Source organism: Coregonus clupeaformis, unplaced genomic scaffold (genome assembly GCF_020615455.1).
Source record: "Coregonus clupeaformis isolate EN_2021a unplaced genomic scaffold, ASM2061545v1 scaf2024, whole genome shotgun sequence".
Lineage (NCBI taxonomy): Eukaryota > Metazoa > Chordata > Actinopteri > Salmoniformes > Salmonidae > Coregonus > Coregonus clupeaformis.
Window position 1 is genome coordinate 1 of NW_025535478.1, and position 21455 is coordinate 21455.

General features: G+C 49.4%; 1 pseudogene; it reads left to right on the forward strand.

Annotated features, from left to right (window-relative positions):
* The first annotated feature begins 7350 nt into the window (after positions 1 to 7350).
* LOC123488017 lies at positions 7351 to 14867 on the forward strand (annotated as a pseudogene).
* Positions 14868 to 21455: the final 6588 nt, after the last annotated feature.

Genomic DNA, 21455 nt, shown 5'->3' on the forward strand with positions numbered 1-21455 from the left:
CATGTACGTTTGGGTGGCGGGTGTTTTGATGTGCTGCTCTAGAGTTATGGTCGAAAGCAGGGTGGCGGCAAGTGAGGGCTGCTCAGGAGTCCATGGCCCAAACAGGGTATGGGGGTGATGTGTGCTCCATGGCCCAGCAGACTCACCTGGGAATAGGGATGGACACGGGGCTTTTTTAGACTAAAAACAGTCAGGGAGGGCGAGGTGGGTTTGCTCCTTCCTTGTACTTGGATTGAGGAATTAAGTACAACTAGTAAGGAATCCTCACTAGGTCTGTAATTGAAAGGGAGAAACCAAAAACCAGCAGACAATAGGCCCTCCATGGAATGAGTTTGACACCCTGTTTGTAGAGGGAGGAGAGCGTGTGAGGTAAATCAATCAACCAGTGGGGTGGATAATATGCTAAAATGTATCCAGAGGAGGCTCCTAAGAGGAGAAGGGAGTACCATCCTCCAAGTGAATTTCAACAAAATGTCAATAGTGAAACATTTAAAATATTATCATTTTTAGATAAAACAATATAAGTACACTCACCAAAAACTTGATTAAAACACTGTTTTGCAATGAAGGTCTACAGTAGCCTCAACAGCACTCTGTAGGGGAGCACCATGGTGTAGGAGGACAGTAGTCCTCCTACATTGACTTCCAATACAAAACCTAGGAGGTATGGTTTACCCCCCTCCATAGACTTGACACAGTAATTATGACAACTTCCGAGGAATTAACTCCAACTCCTCTCAGAGCCTTTGCAGGATGAACTGGCATGTTGTCACCCAATCAAAGGATCAGGAGAATGGCTCGGAAGAAAGGATGTGTTGTGCACTGAAGTCCACAAGCTAAGGGGAAAAGGTGAGAGGAGGAGAGCGTGAGATGAGAAGGAATTAGATGGTAGATCCAAATACAGCTGCACCATCTGAGAGCATCCTGACTGGTTGCATCACCGCCTGGTATGGCAACTGCTTGGCCTCCGATCAGCAAGGCACTACAGAGGGTAGTGCGAAAGTATTATCAGCTGGGGAACCCCGCCCTCCAGGTCCTCTTATACCAGGGGTGTAGAGGAAGGCCTCAAAATGTCAAAGACTCCAGCACTCTAGTCATAGACTGCTCTCTGCTACGAGATGGCAAGCGGTACCGGTGGTTAGGTCCAAAGACTTCTCAACAGCTTCTACCCCCTAAGCCATAAGACTCCTGGAACAGCTAATCATGGCTACCTAGACTATTTGTGCACTGCCCTCTCACCTCCCATCTTTTTTAGTGCTAATTTGTTAATATTTATGCATAGTCACTTTAACTTACTTATTGATGTATTATATTACTAACAGGGGCCCCACATTGACTGCACCGTACCCCCTGTATATATAGCCTCCTACTGTTATTTTATTTTTTGCTTTTTTTTCTCAACACTTGTTGGTTGTATTCTACTTTTTAAAAAAAAATAAAGAGGTTAAGGTGTAAGAAGATTTCACTGTAATGTCTGGCACCGTTGTATTCGCGCATGTGGCCAATAAAATTTTATTTATTTATTTGAATTATAAACTTATCAAAGGGACTAAAGCTGTTTGTATGTGGTTGCTATGAAAGTGAACTGTGTTTGCGTGGATAGGTGGGTATTCGGCGATTCTAAGCTGGAAAAATGTTTAAATGGGAATAAATGGAACAAAAGGGGATAAACATAACTGAATTTGTCAATAGAAATCATTTGAACTGTTGAATAATGATTACACCCCAGATCAGCTAGATGCAGGCAAGAGTGTACAAGGAGATATTGAATGTGTCATTGTCGGTCACCTCAATTACTCAAATTTCTCGACCTCTGCTCCTATCGTTGTAAACTTTCAGTCATAGGCTAGTTGTAGCAACCTCATGATGGGTATAGGGAACATTTGAGTATCATATAGTAGCTGGAACCTAGCGGTGTTACATTGAGCTGTGAATGTTAATGACAGTATCAGTATGCTGTAATAGAAATAAAGCATGCTCATTTTTTTTTAAATCGCCTTCCTCACTTGAACGGTTAATTGATGTATATCAATATTTGTTTTTTTTTTTATCAAACCAACCAACCACAAAGACTCATGGTAGCAAAACATGCAGTAAATGATGTATACAGTAGCCTTAACATCATTATAAGCGCCAAGTGTGCTTGATAAACAGTGAAAATCAGCACAAAAGCAATAATGGAAATAATGAATATAATGTAAGTGTATATGAGAAAAATGGTAATATTAGCTCGGTTAAGTGGGGATTTTTAGGTGGTATCCAGTTAACAGTAGACACAAATCTTTGCCAATTTTACTTGCTTGACAAATCCCACAAACATCGTTGAGTTGGGTGTTGTATTGGCCACCTGGTGTCTCCTCCCTGGGAGCTGGGAGATGACCAGGGAGTTTGTAGCTGCCTTGGCCCTCATGTAAGTCTCTCATGTAGCCCGTATGCCAGACTCATGATGAAGTTTTGAGAACCTGTGGAAGTAATGAAGTTTCTGTGGCCGTATGAAGTTTCTGGAGCCATTGAATCGAGGAACTGGACATGGTGTTGTTGATTCACTGCTTCTGAACAACATGTGTGAGTTGAAATCAAAGAACGCCAAGCATGCTATGGTGAACACAGCAACAGGCCAGAGGAGGGGGCCTCTTTTTCACAGTACAGGTATGTTGTAGAACAGAGCAACAGGCAGAGGAGGGGGCCTTTTTTAGTGCACAGGCATGTTGTAGAACACAGCAACAGGCGGGTACAGTCATTCTGATCCAAAACATCCACACCAACTTATGGAACAGAATAGAGGAAAAGAAAACATAAGCATTATTTTCATAACACGGTAATAAGAAGAGCAAATGATTGAATAAGGTATCTTATATATGGGATCGATTGTGTAAAAATGAACATAGCCTTGTTTGGTTGTAGCTTTGTAACAGTATCCGGTTTTCTTTACTGTGCCCCTGTTCTATGGTGGGATGCATGGGGCTCATGACAGAAACATTCTGTCTTGCCTTGCATTGATAAAGTGTGAGTGTTGTTTGTATTGCTCTGAACCGTGAGGGAGTACAATGGCTGTGCAGGTGCCTTATTTTGAGCAGAGTAAGGAGCTCAGTTGTTCATGGGGCCAACTAAGCTTGTTTTATTTCCAAGCAAACTTTGTTACCAATGACAGGAAGTGAAGAAATGTCATGGTGACAGTTTCTCAACGGGAGGTTACAAGCCTCCCTCACCACATTCTCCGACACTGGCTCACCTGCTCGCCTGATGTGGCTCTTTTCCTTCCTCTCTCCTATTACTGTTTATTGTGGTGGACGGGACCATATTCTGAAAATAAATTATGCTTGCAAATGTTATTGAATGCATCAAATGGGAGGAATGATTACACGTTTGAACGGTTGTTAAATATTTCAGATATCATGATGGGAAGCTTGCAAAATTAAAATTACATATTTGCAACCAATAAATCTCAATGTGCTGATCACTTAAATTAAAACAACAAACTATACGTAGTTTTGTATCATTATAATCCATAAGGAGCCAGGGGATGGGCCGAAGTCAGTCAGTGTTGGGGGTAGTGTGTAGGGCAAAGGGGGTTGGTGGCACCTTAATTGGTGGACGGGTAATGGCTGGAGGGGAATCAGGTGGAATGGTATGAAATAAATTGGTTTCCGAGGTGTTTGCCATTCCATTTCTCTCCTGCTCCAGACATTATCATGAGCCATCCTCCCTCAGCAGCCTACTGGTGTAGGTTTAGGTGTAGGTGTTAGTGTAGGGTGGTTAACTAACAGATGATGTCAGCCAGATGGGTTAGAAAGTTAGGTTAGCGTTAGGGGTAGTGTGTGTAGTGTTTAGGGTGTATATAACAGATGATGTCAGCCAGATGCGATCGACCTCCCGGTTGACCCGGTTCCGCCCAACAACGGTACCAGCCTGTGTGGGTTTACGGTTGAATTTGTCATGTTGAACACGCGGTTGCCTTGGGACGGGTGCTGACCAATCCGCTGTAAGTCTCATGCTCCCACAGGAAGTAAAGTGGCCCAGTGCCGTTTCCAGGTCACAGCTACAGCAACATCAAAGATCCCTCGGGGACGCATCACTCCACAGAATAATAGGGTTTACTGACTGGGACTACACACACACACACACACACACACACACACACACACACACACACACACACACACACACACACTCAGACACACACACACACACACACACACACACACACACACACACACACACACACAGTAGTAAGATTAAGATAACTTTATTGATCAATTGCAGGTCGCAAACAAATTTGACATGCTTTAACGCAACCTTCTGAAAGACACAGACATATACAGGTCTTGGAAAGTTGCAGGGGTCACAAGACTGGGCAATCTGGGGAATATGTTGTGGAGGTTAAGTGCCTTGTCTGGCGATCAACAACAGCAAAGCAATGCATCTAGTAGTTGTAGTAGTGGTGGTGGTAGCAGAGCAGCAGTAGTAGCAGTAGTGGTGGCAGCAGGAGTGGTGGTGGCAGTGGCAGCAGAAGCAGTAGTAGCAGTGGTGGCAGTAGAGCAGCAGCAGTGAGCAGCAGCAGGCAGCAGCAGCAGTGGGGGGAGCAGCAGCAGCAGCAGCAGTACAGCAGCAGAGAGCGGCAGCAGGAGCAGCAGCAGAGGCAGTAGCAGCAGCAGCAGTGGAGCAGGGAGCAGCAGAGCAGTAGCAGAAGTAGCAGCAGGGGGCAGCAGAAGTAGCAGTAGTAGCAGTGGGCATAGAGCAGTAGAGCAGCAGTACAGTGGGAGCGGCGGCAAAGGAGCAGCAGCAGCATGGGTGGGGGGCGCAGCAGCAGTGGCAGCTAGCAGCAGCAGAGAGCAGAGCAGCAGCAGCAGCAGAGAGGGCACAGAGCAGCAGCAGCAGCGGGAAGAGGAGGAGAGTGGAGAGCAGAGCAATAGTAGCAGCAGCAGAGAGCAGCAGCAGGAGAGAGGGAGGCAGACATAGCAGCAGCAGCGTACAGTAGCAGCAGCAGCAGAGCAGCAGCGGCTAGGGAAGGAGCAAGAGAGAGAGAGAGAGAACACAAGCAGCAGAGAGCAGAGAGGAGAGAGCAGCAGCAGCAGAGAGAGCAGTCAGCAGCAGCAGCAGCAGCAGCAGCAGCAGACAGAAGTGAGTAGCAGTAGCAGCGGGGAGCAGAGCAAAAGCAGCAGTGGACAGGGAGTAGCAGCAGCAGTAGCGCACAGCAGCAGAAGAGAAGGCAGCAGAGCAGGAGCAGCAGGGGGAGCAGAAGCAGCGAGCAGCAGAAGAGCATAGCAGACGGGGAAGCGGCAGCAGCAGCAAGGAGAGAGAAAGCAGCAGAGAGAAGAGCAGCAGATTGCAGCAGCAGCAGGGATAGCAAGTAGCAGTAGCAGAAAGAAGAGCAGAAGAAGCAGAGAGAAGGGAGGGACGAGAGCAGGCAGAGCAGCAGCAGCAGCAGAGCAGCAGCAGCAGCAGCAAGGGAAAGGGGCAGCAGTGAGCAGCAGCAGCAGCAGTGGTGGCAGCAGCAGGGAGAGCAGCGGCGGCAGGGCACAGCAGGGAGGAGCGAGTTGCAGACACAAAGGATAAGAGAAGTGAGGAGGGCAGTGGCAGCAGCAGCAGCGAGCAGGAGCGGCAAGGCAGAAGAGAGCAGGGCAGCAGCAGCAGAGGGGTGTGCAAAGGGAAAGGGAGAGAGAGGAAAGCAGCGAGAAGCAGGAGAAAAGTAGCAGCAGAGAGCAGTGGAGCAGCAGCAGCAGCAGAGGCAGCAGCAGCAGCAGCAGCAGCAGCAGGAGCGGGTAGCAGCAGTGGCAGACAGCAGCAGAGCAGAAAGGCAGCAGAGCAGCAGTAGCGAGAGAGAGCAGCAGCAGCAGTGGCAGAGAAGCAGTGAGAGAGAAGAAAGAGAAGAGAGAGCAAGTGGCAGCAGCAGTAGCAGCAGAGAGAGCACAGCAGAGCAAGCAGCAGCAGCAGAGATGCGGCAGTGGCAGCAGCTTAGAGCAGTGAGCAGGAGCAGAGTAGCAGCAGCAAGGACAGCAGAGAGAGAGAAGAGCAGCAGACAGAAAAAAAGTAGAGAGAGAGAGAGAGGGAGAGAGAGCAGCAGGAAAGAGCAAAGCAGTAGCAGCAGCAGCAGCAGCAGGCGCAGCAGGGAGCAGAGACGCAGCAGCAGCAGCAGCAGTAGCAGCAGCAGCAGCGGCAGTGGACAGAGAAAGCAGCAAGAGGAGAAGAAGAGAGAAAGAGAAAGCAGAGAGAGAGAGGGAAAGGAGTAGTAGAGAGGGGGGAGGGAGAGAAGAGGAAGAGAGAGAGTAGATGCAGCAGCAGGCAGACAGCAGCAGCAGCAGCAGGGAAAGAGGCAGCAGAAGGTAGAGCAGCCAGCGCAGCAGTGGGAGCAGCAGCAGCAGAGAGAGAGAGAAGAGCAGAGAGCAGAGCAGAGGGCACAGCAGAGCAGAGAACAAGAGAGAGGAAGAACAAGCAAGAGCAGAAAGCAGCAAGCAGGAGCAGCAGCGGCAGCAGCAGCAGCAGCAGCAGCAGCAGAGGGCAGAGCAGCAGCGAGCAGCAGACAGTGAGCAGCAGAGCAGTGAGAAAAGGTGGAGTTGCAGAAGGAGCACAAGGAAGAGAGAAGGGCAGCAGAGCACAGAGAGGGCAGAGAGAAGAGAGAGAGCAGAGAGCAGCAGCAGCAAGAAAGAGAGAGGAAAGCAAGAGAAAGAGAGGGCAGCAGCAGCAGCAGCAGAGCAGCAGCAGCGGCAGGGGTTAAGCAGGAGCAGCATGCGAGCAGGGGAGAGAAGAAAGAAGAGAGAGCGAGCAGAGAGGAGAGAGAGAGAGAGAGAGCAAGTGAGGGGAGCAGGCATTGCAGCGGCAGCAGCAGCAGCAGCAGCAGCAGCAGCAGTGTTGGCAGCAGCAGCAGCAGCAGACGGCAGCAAGGTTGTAAAGCAGCAGCAGCAGCGGGGATGAGGAGACGGGAGCAAGCGGGAGCAGCAGCAGCAGCAGGGGGCAGAAATGTAGTAGCAGAGCAGCAGCAGCAGCAGCAGCAGCCGCGGAGGAAAGGAGGGGACAGCAGCAGCAGCGGCGGCGGCAGACGCAGCAGCAGCAGCAGCAGCAGCAGAAGCAGCGGCAGCAGCAGCAGTGGCAGCAGCAGCATTGCAGCAGCAGCAGCAGCAGGACAGCTAGGGAAGAAGGAGCAGAGGAGCAGCATCAGCAGCAGCAGCAGCAGCAGCGGCAGCGCGAGTGGCGCAGCAGCAGGCAGTGGCGGCAGCAGCAGCGGAGAGCAAAGAGCAGCAGCAGCAGGGAGGCAGCAGCAGAGCAGGGATGGGGCAGCAGAAAAGCAGCAGCAGAGCAGCAGGAGAGAGGAGCAAAGACAGGAGAGCAGAGCAGAGAGCAGAGCAGAGGCAGGAGAAGAGAAAGAGAAGCAGCAGCAGGGAGAGAAAGAGGACAGCAGCAGCAGAGAGAAGAGGAGAGAGAGAGGAGAGAAGAGAAGAGAGAGCAGCAGAGAGAGAGGAGAGAGAGAGAAGGGAGAGCGGAAAAGAAAGAAGCAACAGAGCAGAGGGAAAGAGCAGCAGCAGGAGAGACAGGGCAGAGCAGCAGCAGCAGAGAGCAGCAGCAGCAGCAGCAGCAGCAGGCGGCAGAAAGCTTATATAGCAGTCAGAAAGGCGGCAGCAGTGCAACAGCAGCAGCAGCAGCAGCAGCGGTGGTGGCAGTGTTGCTGGCAGCAGCAGCGGCGGCGGAGCAGATGGCAGCAGCAGCAGCAGCAGCAGCAGCAGCAGCAGCAGAGAGCAGAGAGAGCAGCAGCGGCGGGGCAGCAGCAGCAAGCAGCAGCAGTGGCAGAGCAGTGGTAGCAGCAGCAGCAGCAGCAGAGAGCAGATAGGCAGAGCAGGTTAGAAGCAGCAGCAGCAGCAGCAGCAAGTTGTGGAGCAGAGCAGCAGCAGCAGCAGCAGCAGCAGCAGGGCAGCAGCAGCAGCAGCAGCAGCAGCAGCGGTTGAACTGTATTTGTATAGCGGTAGATAGCATAGAGTAGCAGTAGTAGTAGTAGCAGTAAGTGAGTGGTGGTGGTGGAGGTAAGAGTAGTAGTAAGCTAGTAGTAGCAGTAGTAGCAGTAGCGGCAGTAGTGCAGAAGGGGAGAGTGAGCAAGCGGCAGCAGCAGCAGAGAGCAGCAGCAGCAGCAGGAGAGCAGCAGCAGCAGAGGAGCAGCAGCAGTTGGTGTGAGTAGTTCTAGCGGCAGGGTTAGTGGTAGCAGCAGCAGCAGCAGCAGAGGAGCGCGTTGCAGCAGGAGCAGCAGCAGAAGAGAGGGAGAGATAGTCAGCAGGGGAGCGAGCAGCAGCAGCAGCAGCAGCAGCAGCAGCAGTAGCAGCAGCAGCAGCAGGGTGCAGACAGCAGCAGTAGCAGAAGAGCAGTAGCAGAGAGATAGCAAATCAGGCAGCAAGTGGAGCAGCAGCAGAGCAGCGCAGGCAGGGCAGGGCAGAGAGAGCAGCAGCAGCAGAGAGCAGCAGTAGCAGCGGGGAGCAGTGGGACAGCAGAGCAGAGGCAGCAGAGCAGCAGGAGGGCACAGGTTTACAAGCAGAGATTGTGTGAGCAGCAGAGAGCAGCATGTTGAGCAGTAGCAGTAGTGCAGTGGCGGCAGTGGCATTGCAGCAAGGTAGCAGAGAGCAAGTGAGAGAATGGAAGGGAGTGATGATGGAGAGTCAGTAAGAAAGCAGAGCAGTAGCAGCAGCAATGCAGCGGGCGGACAGCAGCAGCAGACAGCAGGGGCGATAGCAGGGCAGCAGCAGCAGCAGCAGCAAGAGGAGCAGCAGCAGCAGCACAGAAGAATATTGTGAATGGCACAGCAGAGAGAGAACAAGAGGGCAGAGCAGCACAGCAGCAGCAGAGCGCAGCAGCAGCAGGCAGCAGCAGAGTAACAGCAGCAGCAGCAGCAGTGTTGTTAGGAGCAGCAGCAGCAGGCAGCAGGAGGCAGAGCAGAGAGAAGCAGCAGCAGGAGCAGCAGCAGCAGTGCAGGCAGTACAAAGAGCAGCAGCAGAGAGCGGGGGGAGGGAGCAGCAGCAGCAGCGGGGCAGCAGGGTGCGGCAAAGGAGGTTGCTGCTGGCAGCAGGAGAGTGTTTTGAGGGGAGCAGGCTTAGCAGTGAGTGGCGGTGGCGGTGGTATGAGTCGTTTTTTGTTGTTAAGCAGCGCAGCACAGAGCATAGACAGTAGCAGCAGTTGTTGGAAAGCAGCAGCAGTGCAGAGGGGTGGGGCAGCAAGAGCAGAGCAGCAGCAGCGGCGGCGGCAGTATGTTGCTGGCAGCAGCAGCAGCAGCTAACCAGCAGCGGCGGCAGCGGCAGCAGCAGCAGCAAATGCCAGCAGCCCGCGCAGGCAGCAGGTTACAGCAGCAGCAGCAGCAGGACGCACTGCGAAGCAGCACACAGCAGCAGAGCAGCAGCAGCAGCAGCAGCAACGGCGGCGGCGTATTTAAGCAGCAGCAGCAGCAGCAGCAGCAGCAGCAAGTTACGCCCAGCGAGCAGCGGCGGCGGCGGCAGCTATGTGGCAGTTGAGCAAAGTTTTGTTACGGCAGCAGGAAGCAGTTGTTGAGTGGTGGGGCAGCGGTAGCAGCGAGAGAGTGGCAACAGGGTGGTAGCGCAATAAAGTGAGAGAGAGAGAGCAGTGAAGGGGGAGCAGCAGCAGGAGCAGCAGAAAGGGGGAGAAAAGGTGGAGAGCAGAGAGCACAGAAAAGAGAGCGGCAGAAACAGCAGCAGCAAAGCAGGGGGCAGCAGAGGACAGCAGAATGGGAGGCGTGGGCGTAGCGGCAGCAGCAGAGAGGATAGAGCAGCAGCAGAGCTGCAGCAGCAGCAGAGTTAATGGGGACACAGTGAGATGAGAGACGCAGAGAAGCAGCAGGAGCAGCAGGCGGAGCGGAGCAGCGAGAGAGGGCAGCAGCAGCAGCAGCAGCAGCAGCAGCAGGCAGCAGCAGCAGAGCAGCAGCAGGAGGAGGGAAGTAGCAGAGCAGACACAGAGCAAGCGAGAGCAGCAGCAGCAGCAGAGCAGCAGCAGAGCAGCAGGGAAAAGGAGAGTAGGCAGAGAGAGCAGCAGAGAAGAGCAGCAGGAAGAGAAGATAACTATAGCAGCAGAGAGGCAAGAGCAGCGGCAAAAGAGAGAGAGGCAGCAGCGCACACAGCAGCAGCAGGGGGGGCAGCAGCAGCAGCAGTGCAGCAGCAGCAGCAGCAGCAGAGCAAGCAGAGTACAGCATGTAGCAGCAGCAGTAGCAGCAGCAAGAAGCAGCAAACAGCAGCGGAGAGGCAGCAGCAAGAGCAGCAGTGGGGCAGCAGGGCAGCGGCAGGAGCAGCAGCAGCAGCAGCAGTGGCAGCAGCAGCAGCAGCGGCGGCAGCGGAGCAGAGCAGCAGCAGGAGCGGGGCAGGGCAGAAAGAGCAGGGGGGAGCAGCAGCAGCAGCAGCAGCAGCAGCAGCAGCAGTGGCAGGTAATTTCAGCGCAGCAAGAAGAGGAAAACAAGCACAGCGGGGAGAGAGCAGCAGCAGCAGCAGCAGAGCAGTAGCAGTAGCGCAGCAGAGCAGCAAAGAGAGCAGAGCAGGGCAGGGAAAGAGGAAAGAGCAGGAGAGGAGAGAGAGCAGCAGCAGAAGCAGAAAGCAGAAGAGAGAGAAGAGCAGTGGCAGCAGGGCAGCAGCAAGAGGCAGAGGGTGGAGCAGCAGCAGCAGAAAGAAACACAGCAAGAGCAGAGAGCAGAGGAGAGGATAGAAGCAGCAGAGAGAGAGACAAGGGGCAGCAGGCAGCAGCAGCAGAGCAGCGGCGGCAGTGGCAGCAGCATGCAGCAGCAGCAGCATGGAGCAGGAGGGGCAGCGGCAGCAGCAGGAGAGGGGCAGCAGCAGCAGCAGAGCACAGCATAGCAGAGAGGGGCAGGCTGGCAGCAGCAGAGGGCAGAGGGAAGAGGGCAGCAGCAGCAGAGCAGAGCAGCAGCAGTAGCAGCAGGGCAGGAGCAGAGCAGGAGCAGAGAGAGAGAGTAGTAGAGAGCAGCAGCAGCAGAGCAGAAAGGGGCAGCAGGGAGCGGAAGAAGGAGAGAGAGGAGCAGAGCAGCAGCAGCAGCAGCAGCAGTGGCAGCAGCAGAGGACGAGTAGCAGCAGCAGCGGCAGCAGCAGCAGCAGCAGAGCAGCAGAGGAAGCAGCAGCAGGAAGAGGAGAAAAAGCAGCAGAGGAGAGAGCAGAGAGGAGGGTAGAAGAGAGAGATAGGAGAGACGAGAGAGCAGCAGCAGCAGCAGCAGGGAGGATGAGCAGGAGCAGCAGAGGATACAGCAGCAGCAGCAGCAGCAGCAGAGAGGGAGCAGGAGCAGCAGCAGCAGCAGAGTGGAGAGAGCAGCAGCAGCAGCAGCAGCAGCAGGCAGGGCAGGGCAGCAGCCAGAGGTGGCGGCAGCAGCAGCAGCAGCAGCAGAGGAAAGCAGCAAGGGAGTGGCAGCAGCAGCAGCAGCAGCAGCAGCAGCAGTAGAGGGAGCAGAGAGAAGAGAGCAAGTAGCAGCAGCAGCACAAAAGCAGCATAGTGCGGCAGCAGCAGCAGCAGCAGGTAAGCAGCAGCAGCACGCAGAGGAGCAGAGACAGGCAGCAGTGATGCGGCAGGAAGTAAAAAGAGGTAAGAAAAGAAATAAGAGTAGTAGTAGTAGTAGTAGTAGTAGTATGTAGTAGTAGTAGTAGTAGTAGTAGTGAAGTAGTGTAGATAGTAGTAGATTAGATGATAGTAAAACACAGTACATGTCTATTAGACTGATAGTTAAACCAGTACATGTCTATTAGACTGTTGAAGTTAAACCCAGTACATGTATTAGACTGTTAGTTAAACCCAGTACATGTCTATTAGACTGGTTAGTTATACCCAGTACATGTCTATTAGACTGTGTAGTTATACCCAGTACAATGTCTATTAGAATGTGAGTTAAACCCAGATACATGTCTATTAGACTGTTATACCCAGTACATGTCTATTAGACTGTTAGTGTAAAACCAGTGGTATGTCTATTAGACTGTTAGTTAAACCCAGTACATGTCTATTAGACTGATAGTTATGCCCAGTACATGTCTATTAGACTGTTAGTTAGGAACCCAGTACATGTCTATTAGACTGGATAGTTATACCCAGTACATGTCTGCTAGACTGTTAGTTAAACCCACATACATACCTATTAGACTGCTAGTTAAACCCAGTACATGTCTATTAGCAATGAAGTTATACCCAGTACATATCTATTAGACTGTTAGTTAAACCCAGTACATTTCGTACTAGAATGTTAGTTAAACCCAGTACATGTATAATAGACTGATAGTTGTACCCAGACATGCCTCTATTAGACTGTTAATTAAACCAATACATGTCTATTAGACTGCTAGTTAAACAGGTACATGTCTATTAGACTGATAGTTATACCCAGTACATATCTATTAGACTGTTAGTTAAACCCAGTACATTTCTATTAGACTGTTAGTTAAACCCAGTACATGTCTATTAGATAAATGATAGTCTATACCCAGTACATGTCTATTAGACTGGTTAGTGCAAACCAAGTACATGTCTATTACTAGTTGGTTAAATCCTTCAGTGACGTCACTGGATCTTTTTCCAAGGCTGCAGGTCCTGAGGTGTGTGTGTCTAGTGGGTGTTTGGCGGCAGGTAGTGTATGGCCTGTCCATTCTGGGTGGAGTTAGAACGAAGTACCCAGGATGTTGGAGGTCTCCACATCTTGGCCCCTCCCCTCTTGCTAGGCAACTCCCACCACACCATGGCCCTGGGAGACCCACCTACACAGACAACATTATTCCATAATGATAGGATTGTTGTTATTGTGGTAGGTTGTTGCTGTATGTATGTGGTTGTTGTAGCTGTGGACTGTGGTTTGTGAAGTTGCATGAGTTACTTGATGTGGAATAGAGTTCCATGCTACGTCGTGGCTCTATGTAGTACTGTGCGCCTCCTACAGTCTGTTCTGGACTTGGGTACTGTGAAGAGACCTCTGGTGGCATGTCTTGTGGGGTATGCATGGGTGTCCGAGCTGTGTGTCAGTAATTTAAACAGACAACTCGGTACATTCAACATGTCAATACTTCTCACAAATACAAGTAGTGATGAAGCCAATTTCTCCTCCACTTTGAGCCAGGAGAGACTGACATGCATATTATTAATGTTAGCTCTCTGTGTACATTTAAGGGCCAGCCGTGCTGCCCTGTTCTGAGACAACTGCAATTTTCCTATGTCCTTCTTTTTGGCACCTGATCACACGACTGAACAGTAGTCCACGTGTGACAAAACTAGGGCCTGTAGGACCTGCCTTGTTGATAGTGTTGTTAAAAAGGATCGGAATTTGTTGTTGGCATGACATATCATACTTTCTTCCCCCTGTACTGGTCCCCCATGGAGATCTAACCACAACCTCCCCGCACTGGTCCCCCATGGGAATCTAACTACAACCTCCCCTGTACTGGATCCCCCCATGAACCCAACCACAACCTCCCCTACTGGACCCCATGGGAATCTAACCACAACCTCCCCTGTACTGGTCCCCCATGGGAATTCTAAACCACAACCTCCCCCTGTACTGGTCCCCCATGGGGAATGTAAGCCACAACCTCCCCTGTACTGGTCCCCCATGAATCTAACCACAACCTCCCCCTGTACTGGTCCCCCATGGGAATCTAACCACAACCTCCCCCTGTACTGGTCCCCCATGGGAATCTAACCACAACCCTGCCAGTGGAAGCACCACACTGGACCAGTTGTTGTTGCTGTGTTGTTGTTGTTGTTGTTACTGTTACTGTTACTGTTACCATTGTTGTGGTGGTTGTTGTGGTGGTTGTTGTGGTGGTTGTTGTGGTGGTTGTTGTGGTGGTGGTTGTGGTGGTTGTGTTGGTTGTGGTGGTTGTGGTGGTTGTCGTGGTTGTGGTGGTTGTGTTCGTTGTGGTGGTTGTGTTGGTTGTGTTGATTGTGGTTGTGGTGGTTGTGTTGGTTGTGGTGGTTGTGGTGGTTGTGTTGATTGTGGTTGTGGTGGTTGTGGTGGTTGTGTTGGTTGTGTTTGTAGCGGTGGTTGTGGTGGTTGTGGTGGTTGTGGTGGTTGTGTTTGTTGTGGTGGTTGTGTTGATTGTGGTTGTGATGGTTGTGGTTGTGGTTGTGTTGGTTGTGGTGGTTGTGGTGGTTGTGGTGGTTGTGGTGGTTGTTCTTGTTGTGGTTGTGGTTGTGGTGGTTGTGGTGGTTGTTGTGGTTGTGGTGGTTGTGGTTGTTGTGGTTGTTGTGGTGGTGGTTGTGGTGGTGTTGATGGTGATGGTTGTTGTGGCTGTGGTTACCTTCCCAGGAGCAGGACAGCAGCAGGTACTGGTTCTTACCGGTGGCATAAGCAGAACACACTGGTTCACCATAAGGAGACCCTGAGAGAGAGAGAGAGAGAGAGAGAGAGAGAGAGAGAGAGAGAGAGAGAGAGAGAGAGAGAGAGAGAGAGAGAGAGAGAGAGAGAGAGAGAGAGAGAGAGGAGAGAGAGAGAGAGAGAGAGAAAGAGGAGAGAGAGAGAGAGAGAGAGAGAGAGAGAGAGAGAGAGAGAGAGAGAGAGAGACAGAGAGACAGAGAGAGGGCAGAGAGAGAGAGGCAGAGAGAGAGAGAGAGAGAGAGAGAGAGAGAGAGAGAGAGAGAGAGAGAGAGAGAGAGAGAGAGAGAGAGAGAGAGAGAGAGAGAGAGAGAGAGAGAGAGAGAGAGAGAGAGAGAGAGAGAGAGAGAGAGAGAGGGGGTAGAGAGAGAGAGAGAGAGAGAGAGAGAGAGAGAGAGAGAGAGAGAGAGAGAGAGAGGCAGAGAGAGAGGCAGAGAGAGAGAGAGAGAGAGAGAGAGAGGAGAGAGAGAGAGAGAGAGAGAGAGACAAAGAGAGAGAGAGAGAGAGAGAGAGAGAGAGAGAGAGAGAGAGAGAGAGGCAGAGAGAGAGAGGCAGAGAGAGAGAGAGAGAGAGAGAGAGAGACCAAATACTTATTTTCCACCATAATTTGCAAATAAATTCATTAAAAATCCTAAAATTTTCTTATTTTGTCTGTCATAGTTGACGTGTACCTATGATGAAAATTACAGGCCTCTCTCATCTTTTTAAGTGGGAGAACTTGCACAATTGGTGGCTGACCCCCCTGTACCCCCCTGTATATATAGGCTCCCTACTGTTATTTTATTTTACTTCTGCTCTTTTTTTTCTCAACACTTTTTGTTGTTGTTGTTTTATAAAAATAAAATAAAAATGCACCGTTGGTTAAGGGCTGTAAGTAAGCATTTCACTGTAATGTCTGCACCTGTTGTATTCGGCGCATGTGACCAATAAAATTTGATTTGATTTGATTTGATTTGACTAAATACTTTTTTTCCCCACTGTATGTGTGAAATTAGTTTCGGTGTAGTTTAGGTTCAGTTCAATTGTCGGGAGAAAGAGCGGAGCAGGCCATACTGTCGGGAGAAGGAGGGACAGCGGGGGATAAGTATTCAAAAATGTCCTCCTAAAACTGGTTATAACAACAGTTCTTCTTGTGATAAAAAGATTCTAACAATGACAGTGTCATTTAGGAAAAGTCAAGGGGGGGGGGGGGAGACAAGAAAAATTGTCAAAGACTCCAGCCACCTAAGTTATAGACTGTTCTCTCTGCTACCGTAAGGCAAGCGGTACCGATGCACCGAGTCTGGAACCAACAGGACCCTGAACTGTTTCTACCCCCAAGCCATAAGACTGATAAATAATTAGTTAAATAGTTAACCAAATAGCTATCAGGACTATCTGCATTGAACCTTTTTGCACTAACTTTGTTGACTCACCACATACACTGCTGCTACTGTTAATTATATGTCCTCTTGACTGGTCGCTTTATTCCTAGTTATATGCAGTGGTGTAAAGTACTTAAGTAAAAATACTTTAAAGTAATAATAATAATAATAATAAGTACTCCTTAAGTAGTTTTTTGTGGTATCTCTACTTTACTTTAATATTTATATTTTTGACTACTTTTACTTTTACTTCACTACATTCCTAAAGAAAATAATGTACTTTTTACTCCATACATTTTCCCTGACACCCAAAAGTACTCGTTACATTTTGACAGGAAAATAAATGGTCCAATTCACACACTTATCAAGAGAACATCCCTGGTCATCCCTACTGCCTCTGATCTGGTGGACTCACTAAACACAAATGCTTTGTTTGTAAATTATGTCTGAGTGTTGGAGTGTACCCCTGGCTATCCGTCAATAAAAATAAAATAAAATTAATGATGCCGTGTGGTTTGCTGAATATAAAGAATTTGAAATGGTTTATACTTTTACTTTTACTTTTGATACTTAAGTACATTTTAGCAATTCCATTTACTTTTGATACTTAAGTATATTTAAAACAAAATACTTTTAGACTTTTACTCAAGTAGTATTTTACTGGGTAACTTTTACTTGAGTCATTTTCGATCAAGGTATCTTTACTTTTACTCAAGAATGACAATTTAGTACTTTTTCCACCACTGGTTATATATACATACCTCAATTACCTCATACCCCTGCACATCGACTCGGTACTGGTGCCCAGTGTACATAGCCATGTTCTCATTACTCTGTGGATTACTTTTATTATTACTTGTCATTACTCTTCTATTATTTCTCTATTTTCTTTCTCTCTGCATTTTTGGGAAGGGCCAGTAAGCATTTCACTATTCATGCGCCGAATCCAACAGGTGTTGACCTGTGACCTCACCGTGAAACGCTGACTTACAAGCCCTTAACCAACAATGCAGTTTTAAGAAATAGAGTTAAGAAAATATTTACTAAATAAACTAAAGTGAAAAATAAAATAACAAGTAACACAATAAAATAACAATACACAGGCACCGGTACCGAGTCTTCGACAATTTTTTGGGCCTTCCTCTGACACCGCCTAGTATATAGGTCCTGAAGGCAGGAAGCTTGGCCCCAGTGATGTACTGGGCCGTACGCACTACCCCCTGTAGCGTCTTATGGTCGGATGCCGAGCAGTTGCCATACCAGGTGGTGATGCAACCGGTCAGGATGCTCTCAATGGTGCAGCAATGTCGTCAGCAAACTTAATGATGGTGTAGGAGTCGTGCTTGGCCATGCAGTCGTGGGTCAACAGGGAGTACAGGAGGGGACTAAGCACGCACCCCTGAGGGGCCCCCTTGTTGACGATCAGGGCGGCAGATGTGTTGTTACCTACCCTTAGCACCTGGGGGCGGCCCGTCAGGAAGTCCAGGATCTAGTTGCAGACGGAGGTGTTTAGTCCCAGGGTCTAAGCTTAGTGATGAGCTTTGTGGGCACTATGGTGTTGAACGCTGACATATAGTCAATGAAGAGCATTCTCACATGCGATTGAGATTGTGTCATCTGTGGATCTGTTGGGGCGGTATGCGAATTGGAGTGGGTTTAGGTTTTCTGGGATGATGGTGTTGATGTGAGCCATGACCAGCCTTTCAAAGCACTTCATGGCTACAGACGTGAGTGCTATGGGTCGGTAGTCATTTACGCAGGTTACCTTCGCTTTCTTGGGCACAGGGACTATGGTGGTCTGCTTGAAACATATAGATATTACAGACTCGGTCAGGGAGAGGTTAAAAATGTCAGTGAAGACACCCGCCAGTTGGTCCGCGCATGCTCTGAGTACACGTCCTGGTAATGTCACGGAATCTGCCGAGGCTGCTCCTCCTCCTTGCTCGGGCAGGTTTCGGTTTCGCGGTCGTCGTCCCCGGAATACTAGCTACCACCGTTGTATGTTTCTATGTTCGTTTGCTTTTGTCTGATTGTTGTACACCTGTGGTTAGTTAGCGTTGATTATGTGTCCTATAAGTTCTCGTTTTGTTAGTCATGTGTTGTGTGTTATTGAGCTTCCTGTCTTCGTGTCTGTATTGGTTTTCCCTCCTTGTGTTTTAGGAGAGGTTTTCGCACTTGTTGTGCGTGTTAGTATTTTTCCTGTTCGTTTACGCCTGTGTGCGTATCGCTCGTCTCCGGGCACTTTTGCTCGTATTGATTCACTAAAGACTGTTGAACGAAGCTTCTGTGTCCTGCGCCTGATTCCCGCACCTTCCACATACAGCACTCCTGACAGGTAATCCGCTTGGCCCCGCGGCCTTGTGAATGTTGACCTGTTTAAAGGTCTTGTTCACATCGGCTACAGAGAGCGTGATCACACAGTCGTCGGGAACACTTGGTGCTCTCATGCATGCTTCAGTGTTGCTTGGCGCCGGAGAAGATGGCTGCCGTTTTACAGCCCACTAACCAATTGTACTATTATGTGTGTTTTTCCGCGTATTTTGTCATTTATTCTGTACATAATGTTTCTGCCATCGTTTCTTATAACCAAAAAGAGCTTCTGGATATCAGGACAGCGATTACTCACCTCGTATTGGACGAAGATTTTTTCTTCAACAAGTCGGACGCGAAGGATATCCTACAGACACCCGACAAGGCCCAAATCCCTGTCATTCGCATGAGAAAGAGACAGAGATATCATGGACGTAGGTCGGGGTGCCTTGTAAGGATCCGACGGCGAGCGAGTAAACTGCCGCTCCCATCAATCCTATTAGCCAATCTTCAATCATTTGAGAATAAATTAGATGACCTAAGATTACGGTTATCCTACCAACGGGACATTAAAAGCTGTAATATCTTATGTTTCACCGAGTCGTGGCTGAACGACGACATGGACAACATACAGCTAGCGGGCTATACGCTACATCGGCAGGATAGAACGGCTGACTCTGGTAAGACAAGGGGTGGCGGTCTGTGTATATTTGTAAACAACAGCTGGTGCACAAAATCTAATACTAAGGAAGCCTCTAGGTTTTGCTCGCCTGAGGTAGAGTATATTATGATAAGCTGTAGACCACACTATTTACCAAGAGAGTTTTCATCTATATTTTTCATAGCTGTCTATTTATTTACCACCACAAACCAATGCTGGCATTAAGATTGCAGTGAATGAGCTGTATAAGGCCATAAGGGAACAGGAAAATGCTCATCCAGAGGCAGCGCTCCTAGTGGCCGGGGACTTTTATGCAGGGAAACTTAAATCGGTTCTACCTAATTTCTACCAGCATGTTAAATGTGCAACCAGAGGAAAAAAACTCTAGACCACCTTTACTCCACACACAGAGACGCATACAAAGCTCTCCCTCGCCCTCCATTTGGCAAATCTGACCATAACTCTATCCTCCTGATTCCTGCTTATAAGCAAAAACTAAAGCAGGAAGCACCAGTGACTTGGTTAATAAAAAAGTGGTCAGATGACGTAGATGCTAAGCTACAGGACTGTTTTGCTAGCACAGATTGGAACATGTTCCGGGATTCTTCAGATAGCATTGAGGAGTACACCACATCAGTCACTGGCTTCATCAATAAGTGCATCGATGATGTCGTCCCCACAGTGACCGTACGTACATACCCCAACCAGAAGCCATGGATTACAGGCAACATCCGCACTGAGCTAAAGTGTAGCGCTGCCGCTTTTAAGGATCTGGAATCTAACCCGGACGCTTATAAGAAATCCCGCTATGCCCTCCGACAAACCATCAAACAGGCAAAGAGTCAATACAGGACTAAGATTGAATCGTCCTACACCGGCTCTGACGCTCGTCGGATGTGGCAGGGCTTGAAAACTATTACAGACTACAAAGGGAAGCACAGCCGCGAGCTGCCAAGTGACACAAGACTTCCAGACGAGCTAAACCACTTCTATGCTCGCTTTGAGGCAAGCAACACTGAAGCATGCATGAGAGCACCAGCTGTTCCGGATGACTATGTAATCATGCTCTCAGTAGCCAATGTGAGTAAGACTTTTAAGCAGGTCAACATTCACAAGGCCGCAGGGCTAGACGGATTACCAGGACGTGTACTCCGAGCATGTGCTGACCAACTGGCAAGTGTCTTCACTGACATTTTCAACATGTCCCTGACTGAGTCTGTAATACCAACATGTTTCAAGCAGACCACCATAGTCCCCGTGCCCAAGGACACTAAGATAACCTGCCTAAATGACTACCGACCCGTAGCACTGACGTCTGTAGCCATGAAGTGCTTTGAAAGGCTGGTCATGGCTCACATCAACAGCATTATCCCAGAAACCCTAGACCCACTCCAATTTGCATACCGCCCCAACAGATCCACAGATGATGCAATCTCTATTGCACTCCACACTGCCCTTTCCCACCTGGACAAGAGGAACACCTACGTGAGAATGCTATTCATTGACTACAGCTCAGCATTCAACACCATAGTGCCCTCAAAGCTCATCACTAAGCTAAGGATCCTGGGACTAAACTCCTCCCTCTGCAACTGGATCCTGGACTTCCTGATGGGCCGCCCCCAGGTGGTAAGAGTAGGTAACAACACATCTGCCACACTGATCCTCAACATGGGGGCCCCTCATGACTGCATGGCCAGGCACGACTCCAACACCATCATTAAGTTTGCCGACGACACAACAGTGGTAGGCCTAATCACCGACAACGATGAGACAGCCTATAGGGAGGAGGTCAGAGCCCTGGCTGTGTGGTGCCAGGATAACAACCTCTCCCTCAACGTGACCAAGACAAAGGAGATGATTGTGGACTACAAGAAAAAAGAGAGGACTGAGCACGCCCCCATTCTCATCGACGGGGCTGTAGTGGAACAGGTTGAGAGCTTCAAGTTCCTTGGTGTCCAATCTTAGTCCTGTAGTGACGCTTTGCCTCTTTGATGGTTCGTCGGAGGGCATAGCGGGATTTCTTATAAGCGTCCTGATTAGTGTCCCTCTCCTTGAAAGCGGTAGCTCTAGCCTTTAGCTCGGTGCTGATGTTGCCTGTAATCCATGGATTCTGGTTGGGGTATGTACGTACGTTCATTGTGGGGACGACGTCATCGATGCACTTATTGATGAAGCCGGTGATAACCTAACCCTCAATGCCATTGGAGGAATCCCGGAACACTATTAGTCTACACCTGTTGTTTTTGAAGCATGTGACAAATAACATTTGATTTGATGACTTAACAAATGGCCGGGAAAAAATATATATACTATTTTGACATTCTCAGCCTTTCTACTGTTAATAGGATAAATTACACATTCTGTTAACATATGTGAGTAGTTTCAGGAAACTAGGCATATGTCGCACGTCACTACTTCACAGGAGAGGCATTTGAACGCAAAAAAATGAATTTGATCAAAATGCATTTTTGCAGAAATGGCTTCTGGAACATGTGAACTTTCATGTGCCTTAATAACAAACTTGTATTCCATACGTAAATATGAATACAAAGTTAAATTACGAGCCTAGTTGGTTTAGCCACTGAAAAAGACAGGAACCTTCCTGCTAGCCATGATTGGCTGAGATAATGAATGGGCTGGACATGCTGAGAGATGAGTTCGGATTGGTCTGCCATTTAGCATGCTTCTGTCTATAACATGAGCTGCTCAGTATGTGTAGATAATCCTTTCTACCGCTGCTTTAAAAAAAAGATATCATGAAACACTGCAAAAGTGTTGCTGCTGCTCTCCT